General features: G+C 41.7%; 1 protein-coding gene and 1 pseudogene across 6 annotated transcripts in view; one reads left to right on the forward strand and one right to left on the reverse strand.

Annotated features, from left to right (window-relative positions):
* Nucleotides 1-17,464, forward strand: part of Amph (amphiphysin) — a 209,664-nt gene that overhangs the window by 73,911 nt on the left and 118,289 nt on the right. The window lies entirely within an intron of this gene.
* LOC148119788 (glyceraldehyde-3-phosphate dehydrogenase pseudogene) lies at nt 13,678-14,769 on the reverse strand (annotated as a pseudogene).

A 17,464-nucleotide genomic window follows, 5' to 3' on the forward strand; every position in this document is an offset into this window, starting at 1 on the left:
TCTAAAACTTTAGATTGTCTTCTTGGATTTTTCACCTCAGTTATTTAACAAAAACATCTTAGTCTAACTTCATTATTTTCAAAGCTTTGTTTCAGCTGTGATGCACTCTGAACACATCTCCTAACATTAAAGTTAAAAGAATTTAAGCTAGCTGGGCTACTGGGACACAATTGTTAGTCATTAACTTGAGCTACCATCCGTGCAGCTCCTTATATGAGACTCACAGACTCTGGCTGTGAAACATATCCTTGTATTTATTTTTATTCATCAAAACTTTGTATAAGCTATCATTATTATTATCAAATTATACAGTACAGTTTAGGGAGGGGTCATCTCCTTGATAATCCACAAGTAAAAATGCTCAGTAGAATGGGATGTTTTTAAGAGATAAACACATATTACAGGCAGTGGAGCTCCCCCCACATTCACTCACACCAGAGAAAGAGAGCCGCAGCAAACATATAAAAGCACAGTAGAAGCAAAAGACATTCTGAGGTCTGTAGTTCGGTGGCCTTGCCTAAATGAGATCGGCCCATGAGAGATTTCCCTTCTGGTGGGCTGACATCTGGAACTTCAATTGCAACTCGCTGCTCCTCTGGCATGGCCTACGGCACATTGTAGATAAGAGATGCTACTCCCTTTTCTCCATCTACTTTCCTTTTCTTCTTCCTCTCTTGTAGTTACTCCAACATTGTCCCAGCAGTTCAGATTGAGTCTTAATGTCACCTCACTGTTTAGGAGTGCTTGCCTGTTGCCTGGCATCTGCTAATTTCATGGTGTTCGAGAAGAGTAAGTCCTTTTCCCTGTCAATGCCCTGCTAGTAGGTGAAAAAGTTTATGGATGAACTCAGGATTCCATCTTGATGTTATTATATTATTATAAATGATGTCACCCCACTTGAAGGTCTGCTTTAAAATTAATTGATTTAATTAGGAAGAGAAAGGAAACCACAGAGCAATTAGCAAACCTCACTCATCAAGCAGTTGACTACACAGCCTGACAATCCATAATGACTTTCTCTTTGAACACCAGGGCTTCTTGGAAAGGATTGAAAATATCCCCCACATTCTCCTGTTTAAGAGGATTAAACAGGCGAACTGTTCTCTGCTGCCCAGAGAGATTGCTCCATGCTTGTCTTTATGATTTCTTTCACTTATCTACTCTACATCCACCTTTCTAGCCCCCTACCTCCTTTCTTTTCCCACCCCAGCATCAATCTACTTCACTCACCTCTCTTTTTTTCTACTGGCTTCTCAGCACAAGGTCTACCTCTTTGGGGGAACCTTCTGTCTTTGCTTGAACAGATAGAAGCTGTGGATTGGACAACAAGTATATGTATCTCTTGCATACAGGATAAGGCCAGAGTCTAGGTCTGGTGTGGAGGCTTTTCCTGGTTTGCATTCAGCTGCCTCCTTGCTCCATCCTTACATGGCATAGCTCATGGTAAAAGTTATACTGTTCTCCCATAGGGAGACAATTCTGTTATAGAGTCTCCACAAGTAGGACTTCATCTATCTCCCTATCTCCTAACGCCATAGAACTGAGGATTTGGGTTCAACTTGGAATTTTGGAGGGGCATAAACACCCAATGCTTAGTGCCTCCCTTCATCTGAGTCAGAAGGAAACCTGCTCTTCCGTTTTGTGACCCACATGCCAGTCACACAACTCTGTAGACTTGTCTTTCTATTTCTCTAAGCCTGATGGAGTTTAAAAATCGTAATCTTTTTCTTTCTAACTGCCCTGCCGCCGCCACCCATTTCTGATACTGAGGATTGAGCATACAGCATGATGTGTGCCATGCAGGTGTTCAACCTCTGAGCTACATCCCTATTTCTCTTTGCTTTTTATAAGCAGGAGCTCACTAAGTTGTCCAGATTAGCCTTGAACTCACTGTGTGGCCCAGGAATACCTTGAATCTGTGATCCTCTTTTCCTAGGTCCAAGAAGAGCTGTAATTTTGGGCATCTGCCTCCAGGCATGGCAGATTCTCATAAAGAGATGTGTGATTTGGACTGAGGTGGACACATAGTCACTTCACACTACTGATAGCATTCAAGGGTGTCAGATAATGCTCTCCTAAATTCTGTGCCTAAATTAACATGTTGTATAAAGACCCACCCTGTAACTTAGGGCTGAAAACAATGACCATTTTTTGTTTCTCAATCCCACAGGTCGAGTGAGGAATTCTTGGGGTCTGAGGTGCTTCTGCTGGGGAAGGCTGCTGTGGGATGGCCACACTGACTGGACCAGTGGTTGATTTATTATGAGCTGGAGCAGTGGAGTGACTTTGCTTCAAATGTCACATCACCCAACAGACCCAGTGCAGGGGGTGGGGTTGGATTCTCAAGTTTAAAACAAACAAACAAACAATATATTTTTAAGTAAGGCCTTCTCAAATCTCTTTTTTTCATGTCATTTCTTATGTGTTCCAAATGCAGCAAATCACAGGATAAAAATTCAAACCAAAAGGATGTAGAAATAGTCTTCACTTCTTCTAGGGAGGAACTGCACAGGCTCATGGTCATATAGAAAAGCAGTGTGCAGAATACTTAATTCAGGCCATAGTTTTTGGATGTTTCAAGCAGTGAAGAAGTAATTGCTCTGTTTGTTCTTTGTATCATGATAAAGTAGTCTTTTGTCTTCTTCCCTCCTTTTGGATTTGGGTATAAAAAGCATATGGAAAATAAACATGGGTGAATTCAATATTTACTGTGTTGCCCTCCTAAAAAAAGAAAGAAAGAAGGGAAGAGAGAAAGAAAGAAAGAAAGATGAAAGAAAGGAAGGTAGGAAGGAAGAAAAGAAACAAAGAAAGAAAGAGAATGGTGTGTATACCCGACAAGAAAGATTTTTGTAGTCATTTTTATTTTGTATTCACAAGATTCTAGCTAATGGAATTCTAGGTGAATCAAAGATATCTTTGGTTACACCCTTAGTCTTAGTGTCCTTGTGCATCAAACAGACTCACACTTAGGCAGGACTGTTACCTTCCCCTAGCCAAAATACTGTGTTGCAGGTGCCTTAGGTGTCCCAGTAGTGACCTGGGTAATCTCAGCACCACAGAGCAGGAAGCTGCTAAGAGCATGGGCATGGGTTTCTAGATATAGCTCTAATTTCTGTGAACTGGGTGTGGTGGTACCCAGCTTCCTGGTTGTCCACGTGACTTAAACAAATACTATTTTAAACTTCAAACTGGAGACCTTTCTTTGTTAGCAAAACATAGTGGGTTCCTTGAGTTTTTATATGACACAATCCAGAACCTAGCTGGGTGTGTGAGCCTTTTGTCAGTGAGATCCGACTGAGCTCATTGCCTAGATGTCTGGCTCATCATTCTTTTGGGAACAGAGTGTATCTGAAAGCCAAAGGCTGACTTTCTTTCAGAACATTCTGTAGAAACCAGTATCTTGTTCTCTAACCTAAACATTAGATTTATTAGATTTACATCTCGGTTCTTTATCAATATTCACTTCATGTAAGTGGGCGGTAAGCCAGACCGGAGCTGTTGTGTGCTCATCCCAATCAAGACATGAGCTGGAGAACTGTGGTGGTATACCTCACTGTGATTTCATTAGGATGGATGCCTACTGAATCTGCCCACAGGGTGAATGGCAAAATGCTGACAGCTGGCCAAGTTCAACTCTTAGGCCTGCAGAGATCCAAGAAGGAAAACACATGGAGTATGTATTTAAAAACTCAAACCCAGAAAGGACATGCCCTCTATGACTTTAGTTCCTCATTAGATAACTTTTCTTCAATTCAGAATTCTTCTATCTCTGTTCCTTCTTGGGATAGAGGAAGGGAAAACAGGGCAGCAAGTGAGTGCAGGGTTGAGTACAGAAACAGTGAGCACTTGCTTGCTTTCTTCATTCCAGCGGGCCCTTGGCTGGTGTTGACCTCCCTCAATCACCAAGTTCTCTTGACCTGCGGAATGTCACAAGATTGGCACCAAGCAGGCACCAGCACTTTAGAATACGCAGTTTCTTTCAAGATGTGAAAATAGTTACATATCTGATGATTGTATGACTCTCAGCCTACAGACCCTCACTTAAGAAAATCTCCATGCGTTCCTCAGTCAGGTGCCTGTTAATCACCCTCCTTTCGCCAACTTTCGCTCTTCTCTGTCTGTTGCCCAGTGGATTAAAAGCAGCATTAACCTGAGTACTTTCACGGTCCTTCATAATTAACACGAGGAGAGTTTGGCTTTAGAGGAAACCCATTTGGTACAGACAAGTTCCAGTCCTCTGCACAAGCCAAGTCACAAATGGAAAACCAGGGCCCTCTATGCAGAAGTAAGTTGTTAAAGGCCAACCTCTCTCCCCAGTCGACCCTTTCTTCCAGGTGTACCCCACCAGCATCTGTCAAGTCTGGATCAGGCACAAGCAGGCATCGCATGGCAACCCCACACCGTCACCTGTCATCACTCCCTACCTGAGCTGTGCACTACGGAAGCCTCTCCAGGCCAGCGCCATCTCTTGTGGGCTCTTGCTGCATATGATTTTTCTGCGCACCCCACAAATGCACTCTTTACCCCATTAGTGAGGTTAAAACTGTGAGGATGCTGGAAATTACCAAGGAACTCTGTGGTCTCCTGCAATTTCTCCCACTAAATAGTATGTGGATGCTTCTATTTTCTCCTCTTATTTGTTCTTCATAGCACTTAACAGTACTTGAAATTACGTTCATTGTATCTCACAACATATCACTTCCACAAGGAAAAAGCCTTGGTAATGTTCACAGACATGTTCCAGGATCTTAAAGCAGAGCTTAGCATACAAGTACAGCTACAGTAATGCCTACTACAGCTTTGTTTCTTTGCAGAATTGCAGGTGAGTTAAGCAGCTGTGGCGTAAATGGATGTGCCTGTTTGTGCATCTCCATTCAGCCTATCTTTCTCTCCCTCGCCTGCTGTGACCCCAGCTATCTCAGCCTCCGCATCCTTCCTGTATCTCACTCCTCTTCTGCTGCTTTTCTGTGCTGCCCCCTCTCCTCAAGCGGTGTTCATCGTTTGAGTATTCTATTCTTAATCCATATCTTCTTGTCTCATCTGGTGACCTGCCGTGGCCTGCACTCTGGAAATAGAAGTCTTCTGAGCTAATGCTTTTATCTCGTGTCTCTGTCTTTTATCCCTTTACACAGTAAGTATGTGCGCACTGATGGTTCCATAACACGAGCTTGTCGAGTTCACCAAACTTCTAACAGAGTGACGACACAGTACTGGAGGAAACCACTGCTTCTACAGCATTGTATCAACACAGAAGGGAATAGCAAATGAAGGGCTGTATGGAGGTGGGGACAAGGTGCTTCTCCTTTACCTAAAGCACTGATTTTCATCCCTTCTGCCTCTAAGTCACTCCTGTGCTTTCACATAAAAGCTCTGACTTCTTCCTCAACTGCTAGCCAAGGCTGGGTGAGGTACTGTCCTCTGCCTGGTGTGAGTCCATCAGTCAGAGGTGGGCTTTACACTCACTGTGTTTTGGGATCCTTGTCCAAGCCGTGCATTCCTGAGATCAGGACTGGTTTGTATTCATCTGTAATTCTACCTTGGGGGTTCTGGTGTCCAGCAGGTGTCTAACAATAGAAATAAAAGCTATGCAAAGCTCACATCTGTGCTTCTGGTAGTGTTTACGTTAGGGGGGCCAGACCATGCCAGGAATTACAGAATTACAGCAAATGTTTCCTTATAATTCAGTATATTTTTTAAAGGTTAAGTTTTCTCTAATAACTGTTTTGCGTAATTTCTAAAGCATATGTACATTTTAGAGCATTTGGGAAACACTAAAATTATGAGAGCAATGGGAAATCTTGTAATTCAATCCTGCTGCATAAAGTTTCTAGTAATATATTTCTTTTAAAGTCTTCAGATCCAAAGATCAATTTATCAATCTGTCTGTCTATCTATCTATCTATCTATCTATCTATCTATCTATCTATCTATCTATCTATCTATCTATCTCATCATCTATATATACCTATCACCTATCCCAATATTTTCTATAATTTTCTTACAGTCATAACTTTCCCCTACAATGAAATACAAATGAATGCCTCCCCATTTTAGATTACTGATGTGTGTTTGCTAAGTCCAGGACCTGAGGCACCATCACTCAGCATTGCGTAAAATGAAATGCTTGGCTTGAGTCCTGCCTGTTAACCACACAGATGGTAGGACTATGCAATCACTTTACACATAGGGAAGTCAGGCTGTGTTTTCTACTTCTAGGAATGGGTTTCATTCTGCTTCCCAAGGAGCAAGGTCAAAAGAGACAATTTTTTTGGTGCTTGCCTCCTACAAACAGATACTTCTTAATTCATCACGACTCTGAAAATGTAATCTTCTAGAGTGCCAACCTTAGGTTAAGGTGGAGAAAAGAGGGTACAGGTGTTCTGGGATGATCCCCAGCCTGGGTTAGCCTTATCTATGTTCAGCTCTTTCAAAACAGATTTCCAAACAGAGAAAGCTGTCCTCTGGTTAGAGATTCCCATACCATTCTCCTTGGCCTGTAATTCCCAACTTTCTTGCCAGCTCATTATTGATTGAAAATAATGCTAAGTATATTTCTTTGAAGATGTTGGGTGGAGGTGGTTTTTGATTTCTCCTTTACCATGAGTTAAATAGAAATATTAGCAATCCCCATTTGTGAATATTTAGTCTCTAGGGTTTTGTTACCATAGATAAATTTAAAAAAGCATTCTTGGAAAGATGTCTTTGATTAATTTCTGAGTGTGTTCAGAGGAATAAAGCTGCTGGGACAATGAATGTAGACATTGTCAAGCATTTTGAGAGCTGTTTCTAAATTTTAGCCCTGACAGACTGACTCAAATTATGCACTCACATCAATGTCCACTTAATTTTTAAGTTTTTATACACAGTGACTGTGAATTCTTCTGACCCTTGTACACAGAGACACAGGAAAGCCGAGGATGTCCTTGGAGCTACGGCAGTCTCAGGTTTACTCTGATATTTACTGAACATTGGAGGACAACAGAAGCCATTGTTGACACAAGTCCAAGGCTAAATGTGGTGGATAAAAATGCTTGGCATGTAGTTTGTGCATCTCATTCTCTTAGGAAGCCGTTCCTATCTTGGTGTGTGAATTAAAGAAATGGATAACAGACTGTGAGGCATCAAAAAAAGGGCTAAGGTTATATCTGAAGATTATTGAAGCCTTCAGAATGTTACAGAAACAGTTCTTTTGGAAGCAGAAGTCAGTGGTGCTTTATGAACAAAAGTGATCTGATTATAATTTTGTTGTAATGCTCAATACTCTTAACAACCATGGTGCAGCTTGTAGATGCTGTTCCAGTGTGTGGTGCTGGAAGAAAAGTCTCCTTAGCACGTAGCTCACATTCCTCCCAGAGTGTCTTTCTGTAAACAGCCTCATATTTAAATCATCTCAGGTTTGGGAATCTTATAGAAATTAAAGGCTGGAAGCACCAAAGACCTTCTGTAAGGCCAAGAGGACAGTTTGAAGAGCTTTAGTCTGCGTTGATATTTGTTGCCTTTCTGTGACAAGCTTGCTTTTCAACTGGAGCTTCAGAACTTGAAGTCATTAAAATATACACTTATAATGCACATTGTTCAGTGTGTGTTTGAGTGGCATGCTTGAACCCCTTTAGCCTTCTCTGAAAAACCATATTCTCCAAATATATACAGATGTATTTTTTTATACATTTTGAAATTGTTAACATGTGTTCTACACTACAAAGTAGAACACATATTCGGGCTCATGATGGGGCACAAAAATGGGGACTGAGATAGTATAGTACTTTATCAGAGCAAAGGAGGATTCTCCAGACAGTTGTGAAGGGCTGAAGATAGCTGGGTCATTCAGTTCCTTCCTGACTTCACTGGCTTACCAGAAGCTAAAGCCAAGTCTCAGAAGGAAATACTGCATTGAATTGGACTCCAGAGCACACTGACAGGACAGAGGGGATTGGAGCCTGGTAGAAGGGTAGGTCTTCTCCTTCCGAGCTCTCAGTACACCCATTCTACTCATTGAATTGTTTGGTTGTCATCTTCATGGTAAAAAGAACAATGGAAGAGGTGAGGCCTAACTAGGCTCTGATGATTCTCTAAAGTTCTCACCCCCTTATCTGAATCTGGTTTAGCTGAATTATTCAGATACAGAAGTTAGAGATGTGGATGTATGCATCCTAGTTGTTTGACCTTCACCTGGAAGGGATTGTAATTTATGGAATATAATGTTGGGCTTGAAAGCAGGTGAATATCAAGACCCTATGTGAGATATGGATTGATAATCATACAAGGATAGCTGACTCACTGGACCTTCATAACTTACCCTGAGAGAGAAAAATAGTACCTGGCCAAAGCAAGACAATCAGGTATTAGCTCACCTTTCTGGACGTTGTTCAAACTATCCATTTAAATTGAGACAGTGACTACTCGGGAATACGTTCATGCCCATGTCTGACAAATGGGAGCAATCTTTGGCCTCATTGAGATGATCTGTAAGTATCTACTTACATGAAGGCTGCCTGCTGATCTTGGTAGCAGCCTGTCTGGAAGTTAGGCTTCAGAATGAAAAGATCTTCTGGGCCCAGGTCTGAGTCTGTGGTACAGCAAGTCCCACAAATGCGTTTACTAGTCATCAGTCTTCCAAGATGCTCTAACACGAGCCAAAACAACACATTCTGCACCTCACTGTTGAAGCTTCAAACCGCGTTTACGTATTAGGACTGTGTGAAGTCACCCAGTGACATAATTTAGATTCGTGCTGAACTTTGTAGTTTTGTCTTTCCAATGCGTGATGTAGTTCTGTAGTTTGGCTCGTAATCCTAGAAAGAGGTTTATCCAGTCCATATTCACACACAAAACTTACTGCACTTGCAAACATGCACTCACGCAGTGACATATATATTATGAAGCCGTTTTACTTTTCATCTTTATTTCCCTGGTGGCTGACCTTGATTTCCAAATGGACACGATTTAGGATCACCATGGGAACAAACCTCTGGGCACTCCTGTGGTGGCTCTCTGGATGATGTCTACTGAGGCAGGAGGACCCAGTCTGGATGGGGATAGCATTGCTGCATGACGTGGGGATCCTCCACCAAAGAAAAAGGGAGAAAAGTAGCTGAGCAGCAGCATCCATCTCTCTTTGCTTCGTTACTGCAAATGCAGTACAATCAGCTACTTTCCTACCATGATGCACTGCACCCTTGGACCATGAGCCAAAGGAAACCATTTCTTTTCTATGTTGGCTTCATCAGATATTTTCTCTTCGTAATGAGAAAACTAATAGATACTTAACATTCTGTAAGGTGCCTATTTCTCATATGTAGTCCTTTCTCTCTTTCATTTCATACCCACCAACTTCCCTAACCCCCGCTCCTTCAGGACCATTTGAAGTTTTATATCCATGGGCAGAATGTAGAGATATTCCAGATTCTAGACATTTCTAGAGGTTGCTTCTACCCTTCGTTTCTCCAAAGAGATTTCTACAAAATGAAACTGTCCTCTGCTCATTCTGGATATATCTTAAAGCATAATACAGCATCATTGTTGTCTATTTAAATGAAACTACATCTTATATAAAAATCCTAATGAAAAATGAAGAAGGGAGGGAAAAAAGAAGTCAGATGTGATGAAAATGCTACATTTCCTACAATTGTAGGTCAGAAGGAGCAACGATCACTCCATGTTTCAGTCTCTCTGAACAGAGCAAACACAGTACCTTCTTCACGGCTAAGAGTTGTGTAGGTATTTGGTTGTTGACTGTTCCTTGGGTTTCCAGTGTGGAAGAAAGGATTGGTGCCGTGCTATTGGAAGAAAGCCCTAAGTTTTATTTTTGTGTAAAAATGCCTTCATTTAACATGCAGATTCTCCCTAATTTACAGCCATGATCACCCAATGCTGCAGTCGTCTGTTTTCACTGAGTTGCTTGAAACATTTGTTCTGACATCTAAAGCCAGGTGCAGCTCATCTGGTTTCAGTTGTTATTTCCACATGAAGGAGCAGAGTCAGTCATCAAGGGATTTGAGCAAGCCAGAAATTATTTATCACTTTGGCTCATGGCTAGGAACAACTTCATGGATGTTGCTATTTCATTTATATGAATGTCACTAAACCTGAAATTTGAGGTTAGTTCATATATTCTGGACCAAAATGTAACTAACAGAATGATTCTCTTCCTCTTGAGAGGTTTGCAGGAACATCTTTCTCTAAAAATCTAAATTTAATGGTTTCATTAAAATGCAAATTAAACTACAAAAAACAAAAGTAGAGCTGAGTCAACCATCCAGAACACTTAGCCATTTGGGAGTTGTCAGCCTTCTGCTTTAAGGGAATGAGGGAACACTGAACAGAGATTATGTGCTAATTTACGTAGCCAATGCTCAGGGTACATTCTATGCAATTACAGCTTCGAGACCATCAGCTCATGATCTAGTTTTGCTTCTGCACTAAATGTCCAGAATAATGACTTCAATTCTTTGATTTATTTAACGCTCCATATCACATTGAGTTTGTAATCAAGAGCAGACATCCCTAACTTCTGTGCCCACGCAATTTGCCTATGGATTTTCAGTTAAACTGAAATCCACCTGGGATGTAGGGCACTAGATTTTTTATTTACAGTGAGCTGTCAAGAGAGGTAGATGCTATGGGTTTGTGTGAGTGACTTTAGAAGAGTAAAGATTAAAAAGGATGAAGGGGTTTATCAAATAAAGAGTGCAGTAACACATTCACCAAGAAGACTAATTCATTCATGGAGAAACTGTGTGTTGACAAAGGTTTCTGTCCCACCAGGTCCCACAGCCGTTTAGTCCCAAATAAACATACAGAGATCTACATTAATTATAAAATGGTTGGCCTTTTAGCTCAGGCTTCCTATTAACTCATTTTTATATCTTTCATTAACCCATTATTCTTATCTATGTTTGCCAAATGGCTAGGTATCTTTCATCAGTGAGACATTCTCATCTTGCTTCCTCTCTGTCTGGGTGATGACTGAAAACTGACCTTTCCTCTTCCTAGAATTCTCCTGTTCTCATCACCCCTGCCTACCTCTTGCCTGGTTGTCCTGTCTCTTCTTCTTGCCTGGCTACTGGCCAATTAGCGTTTTATTAAAAATAATACAAGTGACAGGATAGAAGACTATTGTCCCACAGCACTCCTCCCCTCTTTTTAAAACAAGAACTCTGACTCTAACATCCTTTGTTTAGCTTTTTGTCCAGACCATTATCCATAACATCTTGTAACCATCACTCCAAACAAAGATGAATATCCATAATTAATTTTTTGGGAATGTGGGCATAATTTTTCAGGCTGTTTCCTGCTGTTTGGGGGCACTGATTATCTCATGGGGATCTAAAGAAAATTTAGAATTATGGTCAAGTCCTGACTGGAAAATTCTGTGATTCTCGATCATCTCAGTCAGCAGTCTTGAAACTGTTCTGGATGTAGAACTCAGAGGAAACTGCAACAGAAGTCCTCTGAAATGTTGAATCATGTGAGCCATTTGCTCCTATTAGAGATTTCTTAGGGGGTCTTCCTTGATCAAATCTGATTTTTCTTAGCCCAGAATGAAGCCATGGAAACAAAAACATTTCCTGTTGAAAGAGAAACAAAACCTCTTCTCCAAAGTAACATATCTTTTGACTTAAATTTTGAAGACAAAACATTTTCATAATATATATGTTGAATTAATCCAGCAGTATTCATAATCAAATGTCTTTTAGCAGCTGTTGCTCCTTCCTCAGCAGTTATACAGTTCAAAGACAACACAATAATATACAGAGTCCAGACTCTCTGTGTATTTTCCATCTTTATGTGACTTTATTTTAAATTCTATTTCTTTTATTTTTACTTTTAATATTTTTGTTTTTTGAGACAAGTTCTCTCTGTATATCTTTGGCTGTCCTGAATACACTCTGTAGACAAGGCTGTCTTTGAACTCACAGAGATCTGCCTGCCTTTGCCTCCCAGGTGTTGGGATTAAAGGTGTGTGCCATCACACCCAACTACTCTCTTTCTTGTTTAAGTATTTTATCCTTTTTCTTTCCTCTTCCAAGCCTACATATATTTTTAAACACACTCTAAACCTTTTCAAGTTTTTTTCCATCTGAATCTATCTTTACTGTATAACTCTCTTTTTTTGACTACTTGAGTCTTTACTTTGCTAAGTGATATGGCTAGGATTAAAGCTATGGCTTTGATGACTGGATCCACCCATTCCTTAGCTTTCTGAGAGTCTAGCCTATGGTGGAGATTTTGGCCAGAGCCATGTTTGTTGCCACAACTCTATGGCGTTTCAAGGTCCCTGCCACAAAGAAGCATGCTGTTGGCTATTCATAAACACCATTTTAGTGCTTTGCAGCAGAGCCTCTTAAAAGGGCTACAAGGTTTTTGCAGCTAATGTTGAGTCTGGAAGCCTCTCTTAAATGAGATGTGCTTGCCTCTAGCAAATAGAGCAAATCTGAGAAATTGCTGCTACCAATAAGCCATGCTTAGCACTGTTATTTTGTATCTAGAATTACTTTCCAAGCTCTCTCAGGTTTTCTGTGGATGGAGTTGTCCACATTGGTACCATTTGTTGACAGAGGTTTCTGTCCCACCAGGTCCCATAGTCGTTTGGTCCCAAAGAAATACACAGAGGTCTACATTAATTATAAACTGATTGGCCTATGAGCTCAGGCTTCTTACTAATTAATTTTTATATCTTAGCCCATAATTCTTGTCTGTGTTAGCCACATAGCTTGGTACCTTTTATTAGCGAGGTATTCTCATCTGCGTCCTCTACATGTGGGTGATGACTGCAGACTGAACTTTCCTCTTCCCAGAATTCTCTTGTTCTCATCACCCTGCTTCTACTTCCTGCCTGTCTACTGGCCAATCAACATTTTATTTAAAATAATACAAGTGACAGGATAAAAGACCATTGCCCCACAGCAGCTGTATGTTAGTTTCTTTTCCTACCGCATGATAAAATGCATGCCAAAAGCAAGCTAAGGGGGAAAAGTTTGTGCTGGTTTACAGTTCAAGGGTACTGTCAGTCAAAGTGGAGAAGTCAAGGTTGCAGGAACTTGAAGCATTTGAGCACATATGCCACGCACAATCAGAAGTAGAATGAATGCACACCACACTGCTATTTACTCCCTTCCCCCAGTCAGTCTGGGATCCAGGCCAGACAAGGGTTCCACTCCAGTTAAGATGGATCTTCCCACGTCAATGAACTTAATTGAGATCTTCCCCTACAGGCACATCCAGAGCTATTTCCAACGTGATTATGGATTTTGTCAGATTGACAGTTAAGCATCCTGTTACGTGATAAATAAGATTTGGAAAGTTTGCTTCTTTGACTTCTCCTGGATGTTACATGAATTTCTGAAACTTCAATATTCTCAGTTCTGACTAATCAGATGTTAGTTATTGTAAGTTATGTTTTTAACAGAAATACATGAATTTGGAGTAAAAGAACCAATACTTTATTTAAATTACAAGTTTATCTAAACCTCTACACAGAAGACAAATAAATATTACTTTGTTATTTTTTTTTGAGGGGATGCAGTGAACTTTATTGATGGTATTCAAGAGAGTAGGGCTCCCTAAGCCCCTCCTGCTATCTGGGGATCTGGGATGGAAACTGTGAGGGAGAGCTCAGTGTCAAGGGTTGAGTTAGGACAGGGACTGCTCAGCAGCCGAGGGTTTCTCTCTTGCTGTGTCCTTGCTGGGGTGGGTGGTCTAGGGCGGGCTTCTTACTCCTTGGAGGCCATGTAGGCCATGAGGTCCACCACTCTGTTGCTGTAGCCGAACTCATTGTCGTACCAGGAAATGAGCTTTACAAAGTTGTCATTGAGAGCGATGCCAGCCCCAGCATCAAAGGTGGAAGAGTGGGAGTCACTGTTAAAGTCGCAGGAGACAACCTGGTCCTCAGTGTAGCCCAGGATGCCCTTTAGTGGGCCCTCGGATGCCTGCTTCACCACCTTCTTGATGTCGTCATACTTGGCAGCTTTCTCCAGGCGTCATGTCAGATCCACGACGGACACGTTGGGGGTAGGAACACAGAAGGCCATGCCCGTGAGCTTCCCGTTCAGCTCTGGGATGACTTTGCCCACAGCCTTGGCAGCGCCAGTGGATGCAGGGATGATGTTCTGGGCAGCGCCACGGCCGTCTCGCCACAGCTTCCCAGAGGGGCAGTCCACAGTCTTCTGGGTGGCCGTGATGGCATGGATTGTGGTCATGAGTCCTTCCACGATGCCAAAGTTGTCATGGATGACCTTGGCCAAGGGGGCTAAGCAGTTGGTGGTGCAGGAAGCATTGCTGACAATCTTGAGGGAATTGTCATACTTGTCATGGTTCACACCCATCACAAACATGGGGGCATCCGCAGAAGGGGCGGAGATGATGACCCTTTTGGCCCCACCCTTCAAGTGGGCCCCAGCCTTCTCCATGGTGGTGAAGACACCGGTCGATTCCACAACATACTCGGCACCGGCATCACCCCATTTGATGTTGGTGGGATCTCGCTCCTGGAAGATGGTGATGGCCTTCCCGTTGATGACAAGCTTCCCATTCTCAGCTTTAACTGTGCCTTTGAACTTGCCATGGGTGGAGTCATACTGGAACATGTAGACCATGTAGTTGAGGTCGATGAAGGGGTCATTGATGGCAACAACGTCCACTTTGCCAGAAGTGAAGGCAGCCCTGGTAACCAGGCGTCCAATACGGCCAAATCCGTTCACTCCGACCTTCACCATCGTGTCTCTGGAACAAGGCTGGCACTGCGCGAAAAGAAGCGGCGGTCTCTAGAATGGGGAGGAGCAGAGAGCCTACTTTGTTATTTTGTTATTTCGTACTGTGAGGTGTGGAGTCAGTGTATTTGGTGACTCTGAGTCACCATCTCTAGAGAATACAGTCCGGAGAGGGGCTTTGTTTTAGAAATATGATTAAGCCCTTAAGTTTTCTCTTTTGATTTCTATCATCTATCCTCTGTTCTTAGCAATGATTCATATGTGCACTTTGATCTTCCCATGGGCATAGAATAAGAGTGATGGAAATTTGTTCTTTGTTGTGATTTGCTTTGCTTAGAACTTACAATGTGTTAAAAGTCAGAGGTTCTGAATAATGTCACTTTTCTGATAGGAGTAAGTCATCAATCACCTTTTATGATTTTTATTCTGTAAGCTTGACTTCAAGTGGCTTGGGAATAGGACGTAGCATCCTTTTTTATTCCACTTCTTTAAAGAAATAGCTTTGGCTAGTCTATTTTTTTAACCTTTCAACATATATTTTTGAGAGTTCTAACTTACTAGTTTCTTTACAAGAATGAGGTAGGATTATTGTTTTGATTGCCCTGAATTCTCAAGGAAGGGAAATCAACATCTGAACAATGTTGATGAGACTGTTGTGTAAACTGTGACGTAAGTTTTGAAAACATCACAAGGGGGAGGCATCATCTGCCCTGAATTTGAGACCAGGAACATCACATCAAATGCTCTTTAATGATAGCATCTATTATCAACTTCAGAGTTTATAGTCCTGAAAAGTGTCTCAGCTGGCAGGGCTTACTGTGGGATTAGATGCTCAAACTTGCTTACTGTGCACAGTGTTTTCTGGCCTGATGGATTGTGCTGCCCTCCTTTTAGATCATTTCTATGCTGTGACAAAAGAAGGGTGCTTTTATTCCTAACTGAAGTATCATGTTTCTATATATTAGTGAAGCAATTCCATATGTGCTTACATTATATAATGATTAAATTTAGGGTAATTAACATTTCCATCTTCTTAAGCCTATATGTGTTGGGAATGTTTGGACATTTCTAATTATTTAGAAATATGTAATCACTTGTTCATAGCTTCACAGTGCTGCAGAACACTAGAACTAGTTCTTCCTAGCTAATGTATTTGCGGCACCTTATTCAGCCTTTCCTTGACCCCGCTGCTTCTTTCTAGTCAGTGTGATTACTGTCCTACTCTCTAACATTTAGAAGTGTATTGAGCTCTTTTGACTTCTTTTCCTCAGAGTTGTAAGGTATAGTGTACACTCCTAGCTAGGACCATGAGATTCAATTTCTATTCCAGAATTTGCTGTGGATTCAGTGATTAAGGGAAATTAGTGAAGAATGCTGAAACTATCAACAATGGAGTATTTGGCATCACTTATGTGGGGCAGAAATGTTCACAAAATAGGGAGGAAAAGAGATTGTTGGGGAGGCGTGAAAGAAAAAAACTCGAGTCTTCAGGTGTAGTGTGAATTTTACTAAATCTTAATAATAATTAAAAAAAACCCAAGTTAGATATAACGGTAAATGCTGAAAGATCAGAGAAACAGGGCAGCCAACTGCTAGTGTTCTTATCTCTACCAAATCCTCAGGCCAAAAGGCAATCCTGACTTTACAAATCCTCAGACTGGATGTTGTCTCCACTGAATGCTCTCTCTACGAAACCTCAGACTCAATGTGGTGAACTCCTTTCTCCTCCTGACCTATATTCCTCTCTCCACCTAGCCTTATCCCTTTCTGTTTCTACCTTCCTAGTGCTGGGATTAAAGGCGTGTGACTCCCAAGTACTAAGATTAAAGGTGTGAACTATCACCACCTGACTCTGTTTCTCTTTTAGACTGGATCAATCTTATGTGTTTCGGGTGGCTTTAAACTCACAGAGACTGTCTGCTTCTCCCTCCTGAGTGCAGGGATTAAAGGTGTGTGCCACCACTGCCTGGCCTCTATGGCTAACTAGTAGCTAGCTCCACACGCTGATCTTCAGACAAGCAAAAATAAAATATCACCACATTCATGATGTGGGATTCTCCTCTGTATATTGTGAATACCACTGGCTAATAAGGAATATGTCTTGGGCCTGGCAGGGCAAAATAGAGGTAGGCTGTGAAAACTAAACTGAATCCTGGGGGAAAAGAAGGCAGAGTTAGGAGAAGCCATGTAATCCTGCCAGAGACAAACTCTGGATGGAATCTCGCTGGTAAACCACAGCCATGTGCTGATATACAGATTAATAGAAATGGGCTAAATTAAAATGTAAGAGCTAGCCAAAAAGAAGTTAGAGCTAATAGGCCAAGTGGTGATTTAATTAATATAGTTTCTGTGTTATTTTGAGGCTGAGCAGCCAGGAACAAACAAGCGGTCTCCTACTACACATTCAGGTGTTGTTATTGGCTAGGTGTGAGCCGGGAGAACCCACATTTCCCTCCTTCCTTCACTCTCTTGCATGCCCCTCCCAGCTGTTGACTCAGTCAGAAAGTAGAAGTCCAGGGAAGGATTCAGTCCTTAGAACTGGGGCTTCTGGTGAAAAAAAAAAACAAAACAAAACAAGTGGATAAGGGAGGAATGTGTATTTGGAGGGGCGAGTGAAGATAGGGTACCATAGAAGTGCCAACACCCTCTTTTGCATTCAGTGACACCCACACTCATGTATGCATACCCCCCCCACACACAATTAAAATAAAGTGAATTTCTTAAAGACCCACACTGTATTGCGATGCTGTCCTGTC

Source organism: Myodes glareolus, chromosome 14 (genome assembly GCF_982192425.1).
Source record: "Myodes glareolus chromosome 14, mMyoGla1.1, whole genome shotgun sequence".
Lineage (NCBI taxonomy): Eukaryota > Metazoa > Chordata > Mammalia > Rodentia > Cricetidae > Myodes > Myodes glareolus.